Source organism: Octopus bimaculoides, chromosome 10 (assembly GCF_001194135.2).
Source record: "Octopus bimaculoides isolate UCB-OBI-ISO-001 chromosome 10, ASM119413v2, whole genome shotgun sequence".
Lineage (NCBI taxonomy): Eukaryota > Metazoa > Mollusca > Cephalopoda > Octopoda > Octopodidae > Octopus > Octopus bimaculoides.
Window position 1 is genome coordinate 24,155,890 of NC_068990.1, and position 5,716 is coordinate 24,161,605.

Genomic DNA, 5,716 nt, shown 5'->3' on the forward strand with positions numbered 1-5,716 from the left:
GTCTAGGCCAATTGTGGCTACCTTCATTGATAATGCCAGCTGTAGAAGTCCTCGGCCTCCCTCTTTTCTTGGCAGATAAAGACGTTCTATATCTGCCTTAGTGTGGTGCATTCTATTATTATTATTATTATTATTATTATTATTATTATTATTATTATTATTATTATTATTGCTGTTGTTGTTGTTGTTGCTGTTGTTATAAGGCGGCGAGCTGGCAGAATCGTTAGCGGTATTTCGTCTACCGCTACGCTCTGAGTTCAAATTCTACTGAGGTCTAGTTTGCTTTTCATCATTTCAGGGTCGATAAATTAAGTACCAATGAAACACTGAGGTCGATGTAACCTACTAGTCCACTCTATCAAAATTTCAGGCCTTGTGACTATAGTACAAAGCTTTATTATTATTATTATTATTAGTAGTAGTAGTAGTAGTAGTAGTAGTAGTAGTAGTAGTAGTAGTAGTAGTAGTAGTAGTAGTAGTAGTAGTTAGAGGAGGAGGAGGTGGAGCGTTAACAGTAGAATTAATAGTTGTAGTAACAGTCTTGCAGTTGTTGCATTTGTATTTGTAGTGGAGCGCCCTCTATTGGCAACTAGAGTTATTAAGAAAATCAAGAACACTATTTAATGTATAAAAGACAACCTCAAATATCAAAAACAAAAACAAAAAAAGCAATGAAGCATTTTAGTCGAACACATCGACTTCAGTACATATTATTGTAAAGCCTGGTTCTTAAGGTACCGGTTTCTTTTGCCGAACCGCTAAGTTATGAGGACGTAGATAAACAATCACCGGTCGCCGATAGGGGTGGGACATACACACAACACACATACATACACAGACGCAGACACACATACGACAGATTTATTTCAGTTTCTCTCTGTAAAATCCACTCGCAAGGCTTTGCTCAGCACGTGGGAATAGAAGAAGACGCCCAATTTACCACTGCAAGGATCATGAGCTTTGTCTCTTATTTCAAACTCAACAGGTAAAACATAAATGTAAACACAAACTTAAGCCTAATTTTGAATGCGTTTAACTTGGTTCTCAAAAAAGAAAATGAAAATTTTCGAATTAAGACTTGAAGAAGCACAAGTGAAATAGCCAAAGTATTTTACTCATTTGTCTTCATTTTGCAAATTGATGCGAATTTGGTATCTTCTGAACGTTTAAGCTAATGAGTAAGTTTAATTAACAATTTAAAATTTAAAATTTTATTTGAAATATACTCCATTAACATTTATCATGCTTCTGCCTTACTGTTTGAGCTCTCTATATTTGTCAAATGTTTCTCGCTGTTATCAGCTTAATTTAAATACATCTATATAGAGATAGAGGTGTAGTTTTAAAACAACTGATGCTTCTCTTGTTGATTTTTTATTGTATAAACGCAGATGGCAATATTTTCATGTGAATTTTAACTATATTTGTGCATCAGGTTCATGTTGAGTGTTGTATAGCAGTCGTTTGCCTGTAAGGAATGATCTCTCTCTGACACTTGCATTACTGTTGCAATGCTGCCGTTCACAGAATTTGTGAAGATTGCTGAAGATTAGACAGTTTAAGTAATGCATAATGTGATGACTCTTTAAGATTCATGTGTAAGTAGTTAGATATTAAAAAATACTTTACTGTCTAAATATAAATATTGCTGACACAAACATATTTCTCTAAACACAAACACAGAAATTCGATTTACGTAAATCACTAAGGTTGACAGTTCAAGAAATGATTTTTTAAATTTTTTCATAAATAATATTCGTATAATATTACTGACAACTAAAACTAATATAAAGAAGAGCTGAGAACGAGGTCGAATTTTAATTCAGATATGAACACATTTAAACTTATTCTCAGTTCGCCTGAACCGGACACAATTTACTTTATGTCTGGTTAAATTACCAAAAATGTTTTTTAAACCTCTTGAGTACCGAAAGACGTTAACAGTTAAACACTTGAAACTAGAGTGAATGAACTTTAGAATGCTATTGAATATTTATTGAATATAAATATTTTGATCAAATTTATTAGACGTGTGCTACTTTTCCACCTAAATTTTAAAATAATATGGGACTTGGTATGGATGGAACCGAATTTATAGCAGGTCAAAATTCTAAAGGGCAGAATTCGCTTAACATAATGATATTCATATTTATTCTCAGGAAAAGAAACAAAAACTATAGAGCTATAGATAAGTCTTTGTGCATATACATAATGCATACATACAGACGTACGTACGTAAATACAGACAGACATACGTACATACATACATACATACATACGTACATACATACATACATACATACATACATACATACATATCACAAGTTCAGGTAATATTACAAGTAACAAACTATGTAAACACAAATTTTGAGAAATTAGGCTTCTCAATACCAGAAAGGAGAAAGCTGATTCAAAGATTACAGATTCAAGTCATTAGTGGAATTGTAAAAATCTGTAAAACTTTCCAGAAGTTTAATTATATATGAGCAAATCTAGATATGCAAGTATATGCATAAGAAGGCATACATAAAACAAAACATACAAATTTGCACGTATGCATACATACATACATACATACATACATACATACATACATACATACAAACATAGACTGTTGATGTTTTATTCTTTTATTTGATTCAGTCATTTGACTGTGGCCATGCTGGAGCATGAAGTGAAGGAGCTTGGATCTAGTTTAGAAACCGGTTCTTTCTCTATTGGGTAAAAAATCTTGAAATAAGACTAAATAATGACATACATACATCTAGGTAATATATATATATACATATGTGTGTGTGTGTGTGTGAGTAATAAAAAATGTTTCAAAAAGAAAATAGAAGCTACAAGTGGAAGAGATATGGGGAAAATAAGGAGAAAAAGTGCGAAAATGCACATTGGATAGCAAAAGAATAAATAAATAAATAAAAAAAAGGCATTTTAATGAAAAGTAACGATTCATGTATAGAATTAGATGAACTGAGGTAGAATTGAAAGGAATAAAAGTCATTATTATGAATTGTTAAAGGGATTCAGAGTTATATCGGTTTCGTCAATTACTGTTCACAGGCTTTGAATGTGCACCGACTACCAAACGGTGTTGGATCTACTAGTCCCTGAGTAAAAAGATTATGTGTAAACGAGGTAAGTAGTTCTGGATGTGGTGCAGTTAAGGTAGATATAATTCTGTAATATGAACGGTGTATGGGATGTATGGGAGTTAGTGGCATTAATGGTAAGGTTAGTAGTGTTCTATATTATGTTATGTTTTCATGTTAAGTTTTGGGTGGAATTTATTGATGAAAGTTGCTTCTTTGTTCATTCTTTGTTGTACTGAGGTGTTCTGTGAACATTGATAGAAGGGGAAAATTAGGAAGTCTGGATTAAGGTTCCTAGCACACCTTTCTATGTGTTCACTGACCTGTATCTGTCTGTATCGTGGTTGGCGGATTTGTTGTTTGTGAAGAGTGTTTCTTCGACGGAGTGATATTCCTGTTTGGCCAATATATTGATTACCGCACCCTAAGCAGGTAATGGCATAGATTAAGTTTTCCGAGGCACAGGTGAAATGTGATTTAATCTTAAATAATTCACTTTGTTTAAAGTGAAACTCTGTACTTTCCAAAAGGTGTGGCATGTGCCAGAGATCTTATATGTATATATATATATATATATATATGTGTGTGTGTGTGTGTGTGTGTGTGTGTGTGTGTAGTTTTTTAAAATTCTTTTACTCTTTATACTGGAGCACCACGTTAAAGGATTTTTATTCGAAGAAATCGACCCCAGTGCTTATTTTGTCGGTCTCTCTTATATACCCCCCACACACGCATATATACATATATTTGGGTAGGTGTGTGTGTGTTATTAATTGCTGTAGGGACACCATATTTTTCTATGCAATCATATTATACTAGCAAATATATTAAAAGCTTCTTTAGTCAATTATCTTTCCCCATCTACATATGTTAGCAGTGCTATTCAATCACATTTTAAAATTATCTCTATAGAGTTTCTATAGAAATTATGGCCAACGCTAAAAGATACGAGCTTCCTAACTGCCCAGCTATACCTCCGCCTATAATTATTTTTGTAATTTTTGTAATAACTTCAACGTTGTCTTTTAAATATTTTCCGTCATTAGAATAGTGAACAATAGATTAATCACATTAGTTTGTTATTAAAATTCCTTTTCTCTTCTCGTCTCCCGCTATATTTCTGAAAACATCAATATAAGTGTGTTTGTGTGTAAGTGTGAGGAGATTTGAGTGTAAATGCATATATCAGCAACTGTTGCGCTGATGATCCTTTTGAGGCAGAAACACGTAACCATAGCTATGTACTTTCTCAGGACCATCAGACACTTCTTTTCCTTATTGACTTGCCAAATTTGGACAATTCTCTGTTCTTAAAATTATTTTATGTATGTAGACATGAAGTATTATATTTAAAATACAACAAAAGTGATAACTTTAGGCGGCGACCTAACAGAATCATAAGCTTGCCGGATAATCATTAAAATGCCTTTCATTATTTCGGAGTCGATAAGAGAAGCAGCAGTCGAATACTGGGGTCGACGTAATCGACTTGCCCTTCCCCCAGAATTGCTGGTGCTGTACCAAAATCGGAAACCAATAAAACTAATAATTTTCAGATCCGGTCGATGAATACACTGAGCAATAGACTAAGGTAAAACAGTGGTGTTGAATGAGATGAATACCGCTTAATTTGTTGTTCTACTAAGCAAATGTTTACTGGACAATAATTTAGTACATAAGTATGTATGTATGTATGTATGCATGTGTATGTGCATGTGCATATGTGTATGAATGTATGTGCGTATGCGTGTGTGTGTGTGTGTGAGTGCGTATATATATATATATATATACATTTATATATACTTATGCAAATTATGGGGGTTTAATTCATAGGTGATCTGAACGATTGGGTACGCTAGATATGCGCTGTAACGGATTACTAGGGCTCCAAGGTTATTTTTTCCAATAATAATATTGCATACGATGTTTGCCTTGCCTGAACGTTTGTTGTCCTCTTTAACAATTATATATATATATATATATACATATATATACAAACGTATATATACCTACATAAGTACATACATATATAGTTCCTAGCTTCGGGTAAAAGAAATTACAGAGGGATCAGTTATGGTGATTTTATTCAACATATTTCCCTCTCAGATCCACGCACTTACAGCAGCTGTCCCTCAGGTTTTCTAAACTTTGTAAATGAACTCGGAAAGTTGGGACTCCAACCGGGCCTTTTGTGATACCCTTAAAGCCAGGAACTTTTGAGCGCCCCCTCATATATGCACATACGCGCAGCACGCATATATATATATATGAAGGTGAGCTCGCAAAATCGTTAGTTCGGCGAACAAAATGTTTAGCGGCATTTCTTTCTGCGTTACCTTCTGAGTTAAAATTTCCCCCCTTTTTTAATCGATGACATAAGTACCAGTTGAGTTTTACGTTTGATGAAATTGACTAGCCACCTCCACCTTCTCGCCCAAACACATGTACACACTTGGACTCTTAGGACCTTTGCACGGACTCACTGGGTATAGGACATTTTCATAATCTATCGCGTGTTGATTTCCATATATGTACGTCTAGAGAGGTGTCTGTGCGCGCGTGTGTACACGCGCGAGTGTGTGTGTGTGTATATATATATATATATATATATATATATATAT